Source organism: Salmo salar, chromosome ssa16 (assembly GCF_905237065.1).
Source record: "Salmo salar chromosome ssa16, Ssal_v3.1, whole genome shotgun sequence".
NCBI lineage: Eukaryota > Metazoa > Chordata > Actinopteri > Salmoniformes > Salmonidae > Salmo > Salmo salar.
Window position 1 is genome coordinate 23,465,782 of NC_059457.1, and position 20,757 is coordinate 23,486,538.

General features: G+C 43.0%; 1 protein-coding gene across 1 annotated transcript in view; it reads right to left on the bottom strand.

Moving 5' to 3' along the window:
* LOC106573509 (SH3 and multiple ankyrin repeat domains protein 3) overlaps window positions 1–20,757 on the bottom strand; it is a 238,792-nt gene that overhangs the window by 108,409 nt on the left and 109,626 nt on the right.

Consider the following 20,757-nt stretch of genomic DNA (forward strand, 5'->3'; position numbering starts at 1 on the left):
CAAACCTGAAACCACTGATCATGACAATGGGGTGAAACTCCTAGACAACAGTTGTGATTGTCCATTCCATATTGTCCATTTTACTTTGACCTGTCCTGTTTTTAGGATATGTTGTTTGTTAACATGACAGCGAACTTTTTTGTTGTTGACTGAGTGCCATTTAGTTTAGGCTATTTGATTAGAGAAACCTACATGAAGTAAAAAGTGTCCGTCTCATTACATTGTCATACATTTTATCTCCATTCTTTGGATACAGAAAAGGCTACATACACTATCTACCATGTCCTATATCTGCTACATGATTTATGTTAGATTATTATTTTGACGGAACGTTGGTGGAGCACCGCAGCAATGCATCTCTCCAACAGAACCCTGGAGAGGCACGCTGGGAATGGACAAACAAAATATTTTGCGCCCCTTTGACAAAGTGGGCACTGCTTTTCACAGGGCGTCATCAGCGATCACCTAAAAAGCCCATATGCCACTGGTTGAAAGAAATTGTCATTGTTTTTGGGCAGAATTATGTGAGTTTTTATGTGTTGTTGTTGGAGGTGCCTCTTGGTTAGTTTAGCTCAGAAAAGGCCGCTCTCGTCAATCTGCCGCCTTAGGCCTAATCCTGCCTAATGAGTGGGCCGGCCGTGCACTATAGAGCCATCCAGAACCCTACTGTGCTGGCTCGGATGGGTTATGTTCATAGTGTCCTTTCCAGCATGGTTCCAGCAACAGTGGTGGATGTGTAACTAGTCCAGCTTGGATTGGCCCTATAGTGGGAATCAGGCTTGTGAGTCTCTGCAGAGACAACGTGCGAGAGGTTCGTTTTTTTTTTATTTGACCTTTATTTAACTAGGCAAGTCAGTTAAGAAAAATTCTTATTTTCAATGACGGCCTAGGAACTGCCTTGTTCAGGGGCAGAACAACAGGTTTGTACCTTGTCAGCTCAGGGATTCAATCTTGCAACCTTTCGGTTACTAGTCCAACGCTCTAAACACTAGGCTATGCTGTCACCCCAAATGAAGCATGTTAGCAAGATTTTGGGGGTTAGGGGTTCATTTCATTTTTGTGGTCAGGTTAAGGTTAGGTTAAGTCATGCCAGCAAGCGGAAGGTTAGAAACCATGCTTGAGGGCGCAGCATTGCCAAATGTAAAGATCAGACAAAAAATGTCCACAAAACAATCAATCTACTGTTACATTTCTGTTGTGATTTCAGGCTGCCTAGTGTCCAGTTCAGTTTAATTCACAACACAGGTTCAGGGACTGAGGGATCAATATGACCCACACACACTGGTCATCGTAATGTTATTACCAAGGGAACCCATGTCGTAGCAACGAGAAGACCTCTCCATGGTAACGAGGTATGCACACAGAAAAGGATTAACCAGCAAAAGAGAACTGGCAGATATGGCGCAAAACACACGCAGGTGTCACACACGCAAACATACAAACACAACCACTGTCTACCTAACAGTAAGAGACCAATCAGCACTGATTACAGAGCCAGGAAAGAATTTGACTTCTCTCAAACAGCCCATACTTTTCTCTCCCCTGTAGAGTAATACGTACTAACACAGCAGAGCCAACACCCAGCACTGGGATCCTATAGTCACTGTCAGAGCATCAGAGCACAATCTGATATCAGAGAACATTATGTGGGGCTATATAACTTCACAATCTGATATAACTTAACTCACAGCACATTCTTCCCAATGACTCCCAGAAACCTGAAAAAAAGCCTGAATATTCTGTCCTAGTCTCCACTCCTCCAATAACAGACTCTTTCTCTATGTGGTGCGGGGAGAACCCTGAAGGTACTAAAAGGAGAGAACGGAGAGAGATGGAGAGAAAGAGCAACATGGGTAGAGTGAGAGTGAGAGTGATGAAGGATAGACACTTCTCCCTACATGCCGCAGTGTCAGCGGTACACGGAAGTACAATCTAGTCCGCCATCCACAGCAATTTAGCATGTGTTTACTACAGCAGATAGCCCTCCTGATCCACTTCCTTGTCTCTGCAAGGTGCCTGCTCTGTTTTCAATATGATTACCGCTACCTCTACACAGCAATTTGATTTACACTCTGTACTGCTGTTAGTGGGCCATGAATATGTTCTCAACAGGGTCACAAATAAGCAGGAGAGACTGAACGAGCAAGTACACAGTAAGCACTACATAGTCTGGTAGAGGGCAAGTAACCAAGTAGGTATTTACACTTCAGAGCTTGCAGGGGAGAAAGTTGCCAAGTAACCAAGTAAATAAATAATCCCATGGTTTCATCTTGAAACTCTTTCTACCTCCAGGAGTTTCTACTCTCAGAGATAATCTACTACCTTCAGATATAGGCTCCATCAGTGTGAGGACCCAGCCAGAAAGAACCCTAGTCATCCATATTTTTCTCCCTCTCCTTTTCACTCACTCAGTCTCTCTCTCTCTCTCTTTCTCTCTTTCTCTCTGAGTTGTCTTCTTTTCCTTCAGGTATTCCTCACTAAATGTAGCTAATCCTACATTTGCATTTTGTTCATCAGTATACTTTATCCACATAGTGTAGCACAGTACAGTAGGAGAACCCAGTAGGTGTATCTGGCCTATATTTCCTCCCATCATGCCTTTGTAGCTCCTGGTCACAGACAGCTGGGTTATAGTATGTACCGTCACGGATCAGCAGTCATTATAAAGCCTACTGACATGATGTTTATTCACCATGCCCCAATGTATACTAGTGGGTTAATGCTCACTAGCCTGTGACATACACACATGGTATCATACATCACAACTACTTCATCAGTACATACAGTATGTGAACACTGAGGCTGGAATACACATACTGTACACATCCAGAAACGACTTCATCCTCATGAATATGTGATGTATTCACACATGTCCTGAACCATCACTACAACTTCTTAACCGTCTCACATGTGAATCTTAGTCACACCTGATTCAAACTGCCCAGGTACTCGGGTAGGCAGAGGCATTAACCATAAGCCGGTGCAAACTCTGCCTGCCCAGCAAGCCAGGTGAGCCACATCAAGTGCTCTCTACACACAAGCCTGGAATGTCATAACTAGTTAGGCTAACCATCACATGTGAATACTTACTGCCTGTAAAATACACACTCAGCATATATGCCCAGAAGATTTAGGGATCAGAAGAATCACCTGGATGCTCTTTGAAGCATGTAAACACATCATGATATCAGTAATGGGTAAATGGAACAGACAGGCATTTTTCTGTCCAAACGGTGTAAATTCCATTTTGGGATGGAATAACACTTTCAGTGTAAACCTAAATGACTAATACCAGATATAAAGTATGTAGAAAACATAATGAACCTATTCATTTTGCAATAATATAATCTTTTGAGAACTAACAATCATCAAAAAAGAAAACTAGACAGTCAGGGAGAATTGAACATTCCAAAACCAATTCATTTGGCAGTATTGATTTTGTTATTATGTTTGAGGAAAATAACATAGCAATAGCATTAGAGTGGGGAGGGAAAATCTGAAAATGATCTGTTATTGGCAGAAGTTTGGAACTCTCTTTCTTATTGTATATTAAATATTTTACCACATGGTGATGTCACTATAGAACGCCAAAACTTCATCCCACCAAAACAGGCAGAAATTTTAGGCAATTTTTTCAAACATCATTACCATCATTTCCACAAGTTTACAGTATTATTCCAACCTCATAGTGTGGAAATATAAAATACAGAAAAATAATGTTTTTGACTGCAGAAATGTCTCTACACCGCTAAGATGGGGTGCCTCTAAAATTCAGCATGCGGACGGGCCGACCACACTCCCTGCCACACCCCCTGACATGCCCACCACCTAAGCTCCTTTTTGGGCGGCAGGTAACCTAGTGGTTAGAGCGTTGGGCAAGTAATTGAAAGGTTCTTGGTTTGAATACCTGAGCTGTCAAGGAGAAAAATCTGTCAATGTGTTCTTGAGCAAGGCACTTATCCCTTGTTCCAGAGGTGCCGTACTACTACGCCGTACTACACTATCTAGTGTATTTGACAATAAAAATATATAAATATATATTGTTTTTGTTTACCATGAGTAGCTGTCTGAAAGCCCAGGGCCATATGGCTTTCAGACAGCTACATGGCTGTGGACCAGTGTTATTCAAACCTTTTCAGTGGGGACTACATTTTTTCTGCCAGAATTTCTTGCATCACAAATCTAATAACGCAACCTTCAAATCAGTAAATTCAACGTTTTACATCAACAAATAACTTTCAATTTATTGCATTTTCATCTCTTATCAAAATGAAAAGAAACCAATAAATACCTTTACTCAATAAAATTGTATTTTTCAAATGATCTTTCTCAAAAACGTTTGCATATTTTCCCATACAATAATCTGTACTGTACATTTTTTGCTCCTAAAAAAATAAGCCCCTTTTCGGTTACTCTATCACCAACTGAATTTTGCTCTGCTCGGAGTAACCCTGAAGTACTCCCTCATGTGCATTTTACGAGTAACAATGACCATGCCACTGGACCAACCAGCCAGCCTCACTGCCATACCATAGCAGGACAGCCAGATGTCACATTACCATAATTCTATCTGCATCCTGACCTAAAAGACAGGTACTGTAATGTACATAGGCAGGGCTATCACTACTAGCTAGACAAGGACCACATACACAGCTCTGCTCAACTTCTATGAATATATTTGCAAAAATCTATTTACTTTTATAATACAATCACCAATGTCACCGTCGTATAGATCATATTACCATGTTATGTTATCGACACATGGTGTCAGTTCGAAATGGTGTCTTACTTTTACCCACTTCCAAGCATAAAAATAAACATTTGTTATCTTAAAAGCCTGAAATCTGTGCAACCCAATGTAAACAGCATTAGCCTGCAGAGTTTGTTCCAGATCCCCTACTGTTCTTTTGTTGGCTGAGTCTTATAGAAGGGTAAAGATGGAGCAGGCAGGCCTTGACCCGCATGTCCCAGAGGCTTTATACAGAGACCATCCTGCTGCAGGGACAATGCATTTTAATTAGAGATGGAAAGGGAGAGGAGTGAGGGAGAGAGAGAGAGATGTCCCAAGATGGCGTAGCAGTGCAGACGTGTTTTGTTCGTCCTCTCATGTACTTTTGTATTTTTCGACTTTTTTTGTATATATTTCAATTTTATTTTCAATCTCTTTGCCATTTTAATTCAATTATACCTTCCGGTAACCTGCCTCACCCAATGTGATACGGAACTGCTATTATTTTAAATTTTTAGACCTTATAGCAAGAACCACCTAGCCATCAGAAGCTAACCAGCTAATTAGCTTCAAGCTATTTAGCCATTGTTAGCCACTGCTAGCGACCTTTACCGGCCTTTTACCTTCTGCACAGATACCAGCCCTTTTTTTTTGCCTGGATAATACTCGCCAGCCTAGCAGTATCAGACTGTCTCTCCACTACAACGCCGGATTCCTGCCGTAATCCCAGGACCAATCCTTCTAATCTTCACAGCTAGCTAGCACCCACCGAGTTACCTAATACCGAAGCTATCCCTGAGGCCAACCTCCCGGCCTACTCAGTTGTTCACCCGGACTCCACCCAAACACGGCTAGAACCCACTACTCCACCGGATCCTCGCCGTAAGCTCTGGACCTTGGCACCGGATCACTGCTGCTACCGAGTGGCTATAGTGGCTAATGCCCCTGCCCCGAAGCTAGCACCAGTTAGCCGTGAGCCAGGCGCATCTCCCGGCTAGCAAACTAAATGACTACAACTACAATACCTCTTTCGCCATCTGGCTTGGATCCTTTGTCGACACGGTGCCCCGCCACACAACCACGACTGGTCTGCCGACGAATACCACATCCTCTGTGCCTTCAACCGGCCTCTGTCGGACGTCGGAGAAGATGCTTCTATTAGCCCCAGGCTACTAACTTTAAACACCGTGTCGCACGCGTGCTTGCATAGTAGCGACTATTCCGCGGCTTCCCTGTTCCATCTATTGCTGCCCCCTGGACCCTATGATCACTTGGCTACATAGCTGATGCCTGCTGGACTGTCCATTAATCACGGTACTCCATTCTGTTTATTTTTTGTGTATCTGTCGGCCCCAGCCGCGAAATCAAGCTCTGTGTGTAGTTAACCGACACTCTCTACCCAGTTATTGCCATTTTACCTGTTGTTGTTGTTTTAGCTTATCAGCTGTTGTTGTCTCACCCGTTGTTGTCTAGCTAGCTCTCCCAATTTTCACCTGTGATTACTTTGTGCCTCGCTGTATGTCTCTCTCAAATGTCAATATGCCTTGTATACTGTTGTTTAGGTTAGTTATCATTGTTAAGTTTACAATGGAGCCCCTAGTTCCACTCATCATACCTCTGATACCTCCTTTGTCCCACCTCCCACACATGCGGTGACCTCACCCATTATAACCAGCATGTCCAGAGATACAACCTCTCTTATTATCACTCAGTGCCTGGGCTTACCTCCGCTGTACCCGCACCCCACCATACCCCTGTCTGCACATTATGCCCTGAATCTATTCTACCACACCCAGAAATCTGCTCCTTTTATTCTTTGTCCCCAACGCTCTAGGCGACCAGTTTTGATAGCCTTTAGCCGTACCCTCATCCTATTCCTCCTCTGTTCCTCGGCCAACAGCCCCCCCCCCCGCAGCTACTCGCCCAAGCCTCCCCAGCTTCTCCTTCACCCAAATCCAGATAGCAGATGTTCTGAAAGAGCTGCAAAACCTGGACCCGTACAAATCAGCTGGGCTAGACAATCTGGACCCTCTCTTTCTAAAACTATCCGCCGCCATTGTTGCAACCCCTATTACCAGCCTGTTCAACCTCTCTTTCGTATCGTCCGAGATCCCTAAAGTTTGGAAAGCTGCCGCGGTCATCCCCCTCTTCAAAGGGGGTGTCACCCTAAACCCAAACAGTTACAGACCTATTTCCATCCTGCCCTGCCTATCTAAAGTCTTCGAAAGCCAAGTTAATAAACAGATCACTGACCATTTCGAATCCCACCGTACCTTCTCCGCTGTGCAATCCGGTTTCCGAGCCAGTCACGGGTGCACCTCAGCCACGCTCAAGGTTCTAAAAGATATCATAACCGCCATCAATAAAAGACAGTACTGTGCAGCCGTCTTCATCGACCTGGCTAAGGCTTTCGACTCTGTCAATCACCGTATTCTTATCAGCAGACTCAATAGCCTTGGTTTTTCTAATGACTGCCTCGCCTGGTTCACCAACTACTTTGCAGACAGAGTTCAGTGTGTCTAATCGGAGGGCATGTTGTCCGGACCTCTGGCAGTCTCTATGGGGGTACCACAGGGTTCAATTCTCGGGCCGACTCTTTTCTCGGTATATATCAATGATGTCGCTCTTGCTGCGGGCGATTCCCTGATCCACCTCTACGTAGACGACACCATTCTGTCAACTTCTGGCCCTTCCTTGGACACTGTGCTAACAAACCTCCAAACGAGCATCAATGCCATACAACACTCCTTCATTGGCCTCCAACTGCTCTTAAATGGTAGTAAAACCAAATGCATGCTTTTCAACCATTCGCTGCCCGCACCTGCCCGCCCGTCTAGCATCACAACCCTGGACAGTTCCGACCTAGAATATGTGGACAACTATAAATACCTAGGTGTCTGGTTAGCCTCTATGGGCTAGGTGGGACGTCCCACCTACTCAACAGCCAGTGTAATCCCGTGGCGGGATATTCAAATACCTTAGAAATGCTATTACTTCAATTTCTCAAACATATGACTATTTTACACCATTTTAAAGACAAGACTCTCGTTAATCTAACCACACTGTCCGATTTCAAAAAGGCTTTACAACGAAAACAAAACATTAGATTATGTCAGCAGAGTACCCAGCCAGAAATAATCAGACACCCATTTTTCAAGCTAGCATATAATGTCACATAAACGCAAACCACAGCTAAATCCAGCACTAACCTTTGATGATCTTCATCAGATGACACCCCTAGGACATTATGTTATACAATACATGCATGTTTTGTTCAATCAAGTTCATATTTATATCAAAAACCAGCTTTTTACATTAGCATGTGACTAGCATGTGACTAGCATTCCCACCGAACACTGCCGGTGAATTTACTAAATTACTCACGATAAACGTTCACAAAAAGCATAACAATTATTTTAAGAATTATAGATACAGAACTCCTCTATGCACTCGATATGTCCGATTTTAAAATAGCTTTTCGGTGAAAGCACATTTTGCAATATTGTCAGTAGATAGCCCGGCATCACAGGGCTAGCTATTTAGACACCCAGCAAGTTTAGCACTCACCAAAGTCAGATTTACTATAAGAAAAATGTTATTACCTTTGCTGTTCTTCGTCAGAATGCACTCCCAGGACTTCTATTTCAATAACAAATGTTGGTTTGGTCCCAAATAATCCATAGTTATGTCCAAATAGGGCGTTTTGTTCGTGCGTTCAAGACACGCATTTCGTGACAAAACATTTCTAAATATTCCATTACCGTACTTCGAAGCATGTCAACCGCTGTTTAAAATCAATTTTTATGCAATTTTTCTCGTAAAAAAGCGATAATATTCCGACCGGGAGTGGTGGTTTTCGTTCAAAGAGAGAGAAAATAAAAACATCTCGTGCACGAGCCCCAGTCTGATGGTCCTCTGACAGGCCACTACGCGCTAATGTGTTTCAGCCAGGGGCTGCCTCGATATCATTCAGCTTTTTCCCGGGTTCTGAGAGCCTATGGGAGCCGTAGGAAGTGTCACGTTACAGCAAATGTTCAATAAACAGAGGCAAGAAGCCCAAGGAATGGTCAGAGAGGGTACTTCCTGTTTGGAATCTTCTCAGGTTTTTACCTGCCATATGAGTTCTGTTATACTCACAGACACCATTCAAACAGTTTTAGAAACTTTAGGGTGTTTTCTATCCAAAGCTAATAATTATATGCATATTCTAGTTTCTGGGCAGGAGTAGTAACCAGATTAACTCGGGTAAGTTTTCTATCCAGCCGTGCAATACTGCCCTATATCCCCAACAGGTTTTTTAAAACTGTAAACTCTCCTTCCAGACTCATATTAAACATCTCCAATCCAAAATCAAATCTAGAATCGGCTTTCTATTTCGCAACAAAGCCTCCTTCACTCACGCCGCAAAACTTACCCTAGTAAAAGACTTCGGCGATGTCATCTACAAAATAGCTTCCATTACTCTACTCAGCAAACTGGATGCAGTCTATCACAGTGCCATCCATTTTGTTACCAAATCACCTTATACCACCCACCACTGCGACCTGTACGCTCTAGTCGGCTGGCCCTCGTTACATATTTGTCGCCAGACCCACTGGCTCCAGGTCATCTATAAGTCTATGCTAGGTAAAGCTCCGCCTTATCTCAGTTCACTGGTCATGATAACAACACCCACCCGTAGTACACGTTCCAGCAGGTATATCTCACTGATCATCCCCAAAGCCAACATCTCATTTGGCCGCCTTTCCTTCCAGTTCTCTGCTGCCAGTGACTGAATCGAATTGCAAAAGTCGCTGAAGTTGGAGACTTTTATTTCCCTAACCAACTTTAAACATCAGCTACCTGAGCTGCTAACCGGTTGCTGCAGCTGTACATAGTCCATCTGTAAATTGCCCACCCAATCTACCTACCTCATCCCCATACTGTTTTTATTTTATTTACTTTTCTGCTCTTTTGCACACCAGTATTTCTACTTGCACATCATCATATGCTCATTTATCACTCCAGTGTTAATCTGCTAAATTGTAATTATTCGCTCCTATGGCCTATTTATTGCCTACCTCCTCATGCCTTTTGCACACACTGTATATAGACTTTCTTTTTTTGTACTGTGTCATTGGCTTGTTTATTGTTTACTCCATGTGTAACTCTGTGTTGTTGTCTGTGTCACACTGCTTTGCTTTATCTTGGCCAGGTCGCAGTTGTAAATGAGAACTTGTTCTCAACTGGCCTACCTGGTTAAATAAAGGTGAACGAAAAAAAAGAGAGAAGAGGGAGGGGGAGAGATGGAGAGAGAGAGAAGGCAGGCTCCCATTAGGGGCACACAGTATACTATCATATCTACAGCCAGTGAACAGCTACAGGAGTAATTTAGTAAGAGAAATATGTTACGGTTGAGCACAACTAGAGCACAGTCAGCCTCTCCATTGCAAAGCTACCATTCTCTCTCTACTGGGAATCAACAGTCTCAAAAGCACAGCTAACCCAAAGCACAGCATGCTCTGCAATTAACACTAGAGGCACCAAGGCAGCCATTTTGACTGCATATGCGACTTGTTTCATGAAACTGACAGTATGTCGTGTGTCACTACTTCACAAGAGAGGCATTTGAACGTAAACATCTATTTTTTATCAAAATGTGTTGTTTTTTTGGCATTCTGGAACATGTGAACTTTAATGTGCCTTAATAACAAATGTGTATGCCATCTGTAAGTACAAATAAAATTGTTCAATTACGAGCCTAGTTGGTTTAACCACGGAAAAGGGGAGGAACCTTCCCACTAGCCATGATTGGCTGAGAAAATGGATGGGCTGGACATGCTGAGAGGTAAGTTAGGATTGGTCTGCCATGTAGTGCGCTTCTGTCTATAACATGAGCTTCTCAGTATGTGTAGGTAATCCTGCCTAGCGCAACTTTTTTGAAAGATATCACAAAGAACTGCAAAAGTGCTAATGCTATTCACTTTCTGGAGGACCATGTTTTGAAATCAGTGGAATGTCTGATTGAAGCAGAGTGTGATAGTTAAGGAGCTGGAGAAAATTCTGGCATTTGATTGAAAATATGCAGAGGGAGTCAAAAGGAGAACACACAGAAGGCTGTTGCATAAAACACCTGTCTCCGGATTACATCTTCAAACTAAGGGCAACCATGGAATCCGTGACAGAGAGGAAGAAGTGCTCATCCATGTATACGGGCAAGATAGTCGAGGTAGCTACATTTTCAGATATTCTACATTTATAATTTTGTCAAAAGTGGTTTTCATTGCAAGTTAAAGCATACTATTAGCTAGCTAGCTAACGTTACCTGGCTGACTCGCTAGCTAACATTACGTGTATGATCTGTGTAGTAATATTATTCGTAACTCAGAACAATTTGCATTGCTAGTTATAGCCTAATGATAGCTAGCAAGCCAACATTGAACCTAGTTGGTTAGCTTAAGCTAGCTGCAGATTCATGCAGAGTAGTAACATTATGAGTTGGGATTATAGTCCATTGTTTAGCTAGCTAGCTAGCTAGCTACATGTCTAAACAAAAGTCTCCACTATGCAAGTAACCATTTCACTTTAGTGTTTACAGCTTCTGTATCCTGTGTATGTGATAAATAAACTTAGATTTTATTTGATATAGTGTGTGTTTACCAGAGACGGTCATGTGAAAAACAACATGACCTGCACCGAAGTCAATTTAGGATATAACATTAGGACAACAATTTATTATAATAGGCAAGTCAGTTAAGAACAAATTCTTATTTACAATGACGGCCTATCCTGGCAACTCTGGCCAATTGTGCACTGCCCTATGGGACTCACAATCACAGCCAGGATTTGAACCAGGGACTGTAGTGACAGCTCTTGCACTGAGATGCAGTGACTTAGATCACTGCGCCACTCAGGAGCCCAAAAAAACAGGGTCCAAGTTCTAAAATTCTCTGGTAGAATGCCCTGCTTTTATTTCGTCAACTGTAAGCTCTTTTCTGTAATTAGCTCGCCATTAACTTGTTAATAATGATCTTAGGGTGTGAACGACGCCGACTGGGTGTAGACAAATAAGAGCTACCAAAACATTCAAGGGACATTTTTTCAAAAGTGGGGTTACACCTTTATCAACTTTCAAAGCAGAATTACTTTCCCATTGTTCCTCAACTGTAGTATACGATATACAATTTTATAGTCTCTACTTTTATCCAGCATTTCAAATTTTGCTATATAAGACCGAATCGAGATGGCCGGTCACATATGAATAAAAAATTGTAATATCTCTGGAATATTTTAATCTTGCCCCTTTCCCTCCTTGACTTTTCCTAAATAAGTACACAGCGGCAGATCACCTACAGTAACATAAACTAATGTAAATGCTTTTGGGGGGTATTCTAACGTTATCCAAGACCTTCAAAAACACACACAAAATATTATTTTTCAGATAGCATGAAGTGTATTTATTACATTGGGGTAGTAAGGGGGTAGCGATGCCTGGCAGTTTAAGAGTAAAGCTAATATGCCTAATATGCATTCATATAGCTTCATTTTATTTTATGCTTTTCTACCCGATGTTTTCTACCCGATATTCTTAGCTAAAAATGTTCAATGTCACATCCACTCACATCACACACTCTATCGTAACTATGCTCTCATTATTTGGCAATCCATATTTGGACACACACACACACACACACACACACACACACACACACACACACACACACACACACACACACACACACACACACACACACACAGTAGGTGTGTTATTTCGGTGGAGAGAGGGTCTATGTGTCTGATGCTGCTGCCAATAACCAAACTCCAAACATGTCCTACAGACATTAAGGGAGTAATGATGTCATTAGCTTGCCCAGGCTGGTTTCCAGCACACGTCCTCAAACCATCTGGACCTCTTCTCATATCTCACAGACTGAGACTGGGATGGGGGGTGAGGAGGTGTGGGGGAGGCAGGGTGGGTATAGTGGGAGTCTAAGAGAGGGTATATGGAGGAAGCGGGGAGTTTTGGTAAAGGTGGGGGTAGCTGAATAAGTTGAGGTAGATGGGTCAGGTGTTGAAGTAATGTTGGTTAGTGAGAGAGTGGGTATAGGGTGTTGAATAAGGGCTCTGTGTTAGAAGTGGTAGAGTGGAGAGGTTTCATTGTACAATAGAGACTTATTCACCAACTCTATTTTTATCCACAAACATTCAATGCTTTCTCTCAGCCAGCAGCCTTGCTGAGTGCCACACACACCAGGGTGGCTTATTCAACATACAGTATATGGACATACTGTACATGTTTAGTTAGAGCTCACATGTTTCATCCCTTACTTGAAATAACACGAGAGCATCCTGTCTTTTCTATTTAGTGTGTTTCTTTGTGAACGATGCACCCTCTTGAATACTGCTGTCCCTGGCCCTTGACTCAGCAGACTCCAAGCATCAATTAGAGATAACGACAAGGAAACAAATCCTAACCTACAGTCCTCCTCTTTGAGCTAATGAAAGGAATGAGGCCATTCTAACACGATACAGAATTAACGGTTTTGCTGATGATTATTAACATGATAAACATGAAATGAACATCCAACTAAACACTAAACAAATATCACAGCTGAGATATGAGTGCTGAGGTTAAGAAGAATTCATGACTGGGATGTATTGCTGTGTGTGTGTGTGTGTGTGTGTGTGTGTGTGTGTGTGTGTGTGTGTGTGTGTGTGTGTGTGTGTGTGTGTCATAGTAGAAAGGTAAACCCAACTTTTCGCTTTTCCCTCCATTGTAGCAGCTAAACCAAAGTTTGATACACTATACATACTGTAGAATGCATACTATTTTATTTCCATTCTACCAATCAACTGCAAACAAGCGCAGCTCAAGTATTTGAAAGTGAAGGTGTTCAAACCCTGTCTGGGCACTTCTCGTCTATGCATCTTACTATTTGTCTCCCATCTCTACTTTCTTACTATACTGTCTAAAACCAATCAAAATACCAAAGGGGGTCAGAACCTTGATCTTGTTTAAAAACAAAAGTGTATTTGGTCCATGTCTGCAGCAACAATCATACACCAAAAGGAATGAGAACACAGAGAAAGGTGTGTCTGCAATAGGACAGAGAGGGCTCTTCGAACTGGACATGCTGTTTAGCACGTCTCAAAAAAGGTTCAACTTTCAGAATGGGCTGTCTAAGTTTTAGACTTGACTTCCTTTTGGAGAAAAGTAGAAGGCAGTTTGATTTGTCTGTGTGATTCTATAATTCATGGGATATTGCTGGGTTTTATGGTCTAGAAGCATGTGACTATAAAATATGAACTAGTGTGACAGGGACATGGCAGGAACACATGAGAGTAAAGGAGAGGGTGGAGGGAGGAATGGAGGAGAGGAGTGGAGGAAGTGGATGGAGGGATGGAGATAGTGTAAGGCAAGACAGTAAATATAGTAAAGAGCCACATCAGATGTAGATGGAGGAGGGGAGAAAGGAGGAGGGAGACAAAGTGAGATAGAGAAGTGGGAGCAGGAGGAGACTGAAAAGGGGAGGGGTGGGTGCAGTTGGAAGGGATGAGAGGAAAGAGAGAACAGAAAGAGAGAGGGGAGGAATGGTAAGAGCCAGTATGGTTATACGTATGAGTTTCACAACTTCACACAGTTCACTTCCCTGGACAAGCCCTGACTCTCAGATTGTTATTGTCTGTGTGTGTATCTCTCTGTGAGGACTAAGGGCTTTTCACAGTTGCTAATAATGGCTGTTTGTGTTTGTGTGTGTGTGTGTGTGTGTGTGTGCTGTGTGTGTGTGTGTGTGTGTGTGTGTGTGTGTGTGTGTGTGTGTGTGTGTGTGTGTGTGTGTGTGTTACTAATGCCCAGTACTGTAGGTCCTATGCAAAGTAATGAGTCAAAGTTGTGTGTGTCACCACTGGATCATTCACACTGTTCTGCTAGTACTGTGTGATACCGTCAGATTCCCAGAATCACTGTTGCAAGGTCATCCCTAAAGGGTGCCACCTTTACCAAAGAGCACTGAGACAGTGGAACTATTTTAGGCATTCAATACCTTGCTCAATAGCACAACAGCAGGAAATGGTACATGGGATCTGAAACTCATCTCTGACTTTTACTTGCACAGTCAGAGATTTCAACCAGTTACCTTCTGTCTACTGGTACACTTCCATAAGTTCTATAAGCTACCTAGTTCCTCAACAAATAAGAACTGAGGACAGCAGGACTAGAGGACAACAGAAACACAGTGTGTCACAGTTAGTTTGTTGTTGGTCTGCTTATTAGGGTTCAGCCATGCTAATCTTGTCCCCCTCTTGACATTCAGTTTGTTAAGCACTGACCTTCTCTGCATAATGTCAATGCTCTGTGTCCAATTAGCAAAAGGAAATCATTTTGGATTTCATATTCTTATTCTGTCCTCCATACAGATGTTGTTGTCCAAAACAAAACAGCTCAGCATAGATATTCCAGATATTCAGGTCATGGGTCTTATTGGGATTCCAACCTACACGTAACCAGCATGTTTGTCAAGTGTTATCCCAAAAAAGATAGGCCTACATCATACATTGTTATTCAGCAGCATTACCATAACTAAAACAAACATCATCTGCTGTCAATTGCAATGTATTACAGAACCAATAGAATACACACAGGCATCAACTTGAGTGGATATTTGATGTCTGTAGTGCTGAGCCACACAGTAGAAAGCCTTATCTCGTTGGATGTGTAAAACTGCTACATAACTGAACAAATTAATTAACCTTATGGGTTTAATGTGGGAGTTTAAACTCCACTGGGAGAGACAGAGCTGCTTACAGAGACAGCTTCACGCCTGTTAGAGACCAGCCAGGATTGGAATGAGTTGTACTGTGTTTGTGTATGTATGTATGTATGTATGTGTGTGTGTGTGTGTGTGTGTGTGTGTGTGTGTGTGTCGTGCGTGTACGCGCATGCATGCGCATGCCTCTTTATTTGTGTACATTACTTCTTGTATGTCTATGTGTGTGAGATAATCTTGGATATCCATAACTAACAGTCTTAAAGCGTAATGCTACAAGACGCAGTTGAAAAACCCTGTTGCCTGCCTGAGCGTGGTCCTAATGTGTAGAAATCTATTATGTGTTCTAATGGAGAACCTCCAGTCTACTGAATTAAGATGAGAGGTTAAGCTTTAAGTACTATGGGTGACCAGACACTTTATATTTTTTTTTATTGTTTTAATATAACCTTTATTTAACTAGGCAAGTCAGTTAAGAACAAATTCTTATTTACAATGATGGCCTACACTGGCCAAACCCAGACGACACTGAGCCAATTGTACACAGCCCTATGGGACTCCCAATCACAGCCGGTTGTGATACAGCCTGGATTCGAACCAGGGTGTCAGTAGTGACGCCTCTAGGACTGAGATGCAGTGCCTTAGACCACTGCCCCACTTGGGAAAATTGGGAGTAATGGATTACATGTACAGCAGTCTGTTACATGTAACTGATTACAAAAAACGAACTATAATCCGTTACATTATCAGCAAAAATATTGTAATCATATTACAGATACCTTTGAAAAACCGAGAAGAATACTTCTAGGATTTATTTTAAGTTCACAAAGGATGTTTGCGCCAACAAATCTTTATGACGCCTTTATATTTTCTCAGTGACTTTTAAATCAGCATTGAACAAGCAGATCACCCGTGAAACAAGTCAGTATTCAACGCCCATCCATGTCTGAGGACTTCTGTAGAAGACATGCAAACCGGCCACTAGGGGCAACAGTGAGCTCTGTTACCTTCAAATAGGTTTCGGTTTTGCTAGGGTGTTGCAGACGGGGTTGGCAGATTGGTGTACGTTTCTTGTGTACCGTTATTTGTACAGATGAACGTGGTACCTTCAGGCATTTGGAAATAGCTCCCAAGGATGAAGCAGACTTGTGGAGGTCCACCATTTTTTTTCTGAGGTCTTGGCTGATTCCTTTTGATTTTCCCATGACGTCAAGCAAAGTGGCACTGACTTTGAAGGTGCGCCTTGAAATACATCCACAAGTACACCTCCAATCTTTTTTTTATTTTATTTTTACCTTTGTTTAACTAGGCACATCAGTTAAGAACAAATTCTTATTTTCAATGACAGCCTAGGAACAGTGGGTTAACTGCCTTGTTCAGGGACAGAACAACAGATTTTTACCTTGTCAGCTCAGGAATTTGATCTTGCAACCTTTCGGTTACTAGTCCAACACTCTAACCACTAGGCTACTTGCCACCACCTAACCACTAGGCTACTTACCGCCCCATCACTCAAATGATGTCAATAGCCTATCAGAAGCTTCTAAAGCCACAACATCATTTTCTGGAATTTTCCAAGTTGTTTAAAGGCACAGTCAACTTAGTGTATGTAAACTTCTGACCCACTGGACTTGTGATACAGTGAATTATAAGTGAAATAATCTGTCTGTAAACAATTGTTGGAAAAATTACTTGTGTCATGCACAAAGTAGATGTCCTAACCGACTTGCCAAAAGTATAGTTTGTTAACAAGAAATTTGTGGAGTGGTTGAAAAACGAGTTTAAATGACTCCAACCTAAGTGTATGTAAACTTCAGACTTCAACTGTACATGTTGTGGCGGATGAATCAGAATTAGTTGGGTAACATAGATATTTAAGATGGTTTATTTGCATAATATGCTTATGTGAGATACTTGTCATTAGAATGTATACATTTGGATAATGAATGTTGGCAGTTGCACTTTTCCCTTAGCTGGGGCTCAGTCACTTGGGGCCCAGAGAGGGGAGAGGTCAGGCTTGTTTTCACATATCCCTGGTGCTATGCAGAATATCAGGAAGGGAGGAGGACAGAATGGAACATTGTCTACATATGTGTGTGTGTCTTACTGAGGATGAGCCTCTATGAGATAGCACTGACAGAGGAGATTTACGATGTATTTGAGTAATAAAGCCTAAAGAGCATTCCAGATAACATGGAGCTAATGGTTCTGTTCTATACCGTAGCAGGGAGAGACGGTTCCAGTTTGGAGTAGGAAGACCAGACACTGGTCTATACAATGAAAACTGTTGACACAGCAGTTGCTGTCTGCTATGTTTTATAGATATCTTTCATACAAAACTTAACCTTGTGACCCATTCCATGTATCTGTGGTTTGTCATGTACGTTGAGAGGGGTGTATCTTGGCTATAAAAGATCTTTGTACTTTTGTGTAGACACTTTTCAATGGTTCATTAGAGATAGCGCATCATTGAAAGTCAAGGGCTTTTGCAAAGCTCTTATTATTAAAGATGTAGTTTAAGTATAACTCTGACTGGTGTGTGAAGTTTGTAACTCTCCTCATTTGGTAATACAAAAATTAGCCACCACAATGTACATCCATAACCTGAGTGGAATCCAGATTGCATACCAGAGAGAAAACTATAGACGTCATGAAAACCAGTCAGTTGATTATTGACACATTTTTCCAACACTTTTTATAAACAGAGCAAGATTGAAATTGGCCTATAACAGTTAAGTTTAGCTTGATCACCGACCCTGCCTTTCAAACACTGGGACCCGTCCCAGAGAGGAGAGACATGTTAAAAAGGTAAGAGAAAGAGTCGGTGATGATAGGGGCTGCAACCTTAAAGAAGAAAGGATCTAAACCATTTGACCCAGATGTTGTTTGGGGACAAGTTTAAGGAGCACCTTTAGCACCTCAGAGGAGAGAGAGTGAATAGACAGAGAGAGCATCAGCTCCTGAGTTCTTCTGCAAAAATATAGAATTAGAGTTGGATAAATGTAGATAAACGTAACAGATGTTGTAGGGACTTAAACAGGATACTAACCTCAACATCAAAAACTTCATTCCAATTCACAATTCCATACCTAAAATCTTGATTATAACAAAATTACCCGAATGGACTATTACTACCAAGGACTATCATAAAAAAAACGTATAACAAGCCAAAAGCTGCAGAAGAAACACAGCGGAACCAGGAAATACCATCCAACATAACATTTTGTGAGTAATGTTCAGTCTGAACTTACTTTCTCAAGCCAAAAAGTAAAATACAATAATCTCTCGTTAATTTTGATATATACTGCTCAAAAAAGAAAGGGAACACTTAAACAACACATCCTAGATCTGAATGAAAGAAATAATCTTATTAAATACTTTTTTCTTTACATTTACATTACATTACATTTAAGTCATTTAGCAGACGCTCTTATCCAGAGCGACTTACAAAATGGTGCATTCACCTTATGATATCCAGTGGAACAACCACTTTACAATAGTGCATCTAAATCTTTTAAGGGGGGGGTTAGAAGGATTACTTTATCCTATCCTAGGTATTCCTTAAAGAGGTGGGGTTTCAGGTATCTCCGGAAGGTGGTGATTGACTCCGCTGTCCTGGCGTCGTGAGGGAGCTTGTTCCACCATTGGGGTGCCAGAGCAGCGAACAGTTTTGACTGGGCTGAGCGGGAACTGTGCTTCCTCAGAGGTAGGGGGGCCAGCAGGCCAGTGGTGGATGAACGCAGTGCCCTTGTTTGGGTGTAGGGCCTGATCAGAGCCTGAAGGTATGGAGGTGCCGTTCCCTTCACAGCTCCGTAGGCAATCACCATGGTCTTGTAGCGGATGCGAGCTTCAACTGGAAGCCAGTGGAGAGAGCGGAGGAGCGGGGTGACGTGAGAGAACTTGGGAAGGTTGAACACCAGACGGGCTGCGGCGTTCTGGATGAGTTGTAGGGGTTTAATGGCACAGGCAGGGAGCCCAGCCAACAGCGAGTTGCAGTAATCCAGACGGGAGATGACAAGTGCCTGGATTAGGACCTGCGCCGCTTCCTGTGTGAGGCAGGGTCGTACTCTGCAAATGTTGTAGAGCATGAACCTACAGGATCGGGTCACCGCCTTGATGTTAGTGGAGAACGACAGGGTGTTGTCCAGGATCACGCCAAGGTTCTTAGCACTCTGGGAGGAGGACACAAGGGAGTTGTCAACCGTGATGGCGAGATCATGGAACGGGCAGTCCTTCCCCGGGAGGAAGAGCAGCTCCGTCTTGCCGAGGTTCAGCTTGAGCTGGTGATCCGTCATCCACACTGATATGTCTGACAGACATGCAGAGATGCGATTCGCCGCCTGGTTATCAGAAGGGGGAAAGGAGAAGATTAATTGTGTGTCGTCTGCATAGCAATGATAGGAGAGACCATGTGAGGATATGACAGAGCCAAGTGACTTGGTGTATAGCGAGAATAGGAGAGGGCCTAGAACAGAGCCCTGGGGGACACCAGTGGTGAGAGCGCATGGTGCGGAGACAGATTCTCGCCACGCCACCTGGTAGGAGCGACCTGTCAGGTAGGACGCAATCCAAGCGTGGGCCGCGCCGGAGATGCCCAACTCGGAGAGGGTGGAGAGGAGGATCTGATGGTTCACAGTATCAAAGGCAGCAGATAGGTCTAGAAGGATGAGAGCAGAGGAGAGAGAGTTAGCTTTAGCAGTGCGGAGAGCCTCCGTGACACAGAGAAGAGCAGTCTCAGTTGAATGCCCAGTCTTGAAACCTGACTGATTAGGATCAAGAAGGTCATTCTGAGAGAGATAGCAGGAGAGCTGGCCAAGGACGGCACGTTCAAGAGTTTTGGAGAGAAAAGAAAGAAGGGATACTGGTCTGTAGTTGTTGACATCGGAGGGATCGAGTGTAGGTTTTTTCAGAAGGGGTGCAACTCTCGCTCTCTTGAAGACGGAAGGGACGTAGCCAGCGGTCAAGGATGAGTTGATGAGTGAGGTGAGGAAGGGGAGAAGGTCTCCGGAAATGGTCTGGAGAAGAGAGGAGGGGATAGGGTCAAGTGGGCAGGTTGTTGGGCGGCCGGCCGTCACAAGACGCGAGATTTCATCTGGAGAGAGAGGGGAGAAAGAGGTCAAAGCACAGGGTAGGGCAGTGTGAGCAGGACCAGCGGTGTCGTTTGACTTAGCAAACGAGGATCGGATATCGTCAACCTTCTTTTCAAAATGGTTGACGAAGTCATCCGCAGAGAGGGAGGAGGGGGGGGGGGGAGGAGGATTCAGGAGGGAGGAGAAGGTAGCA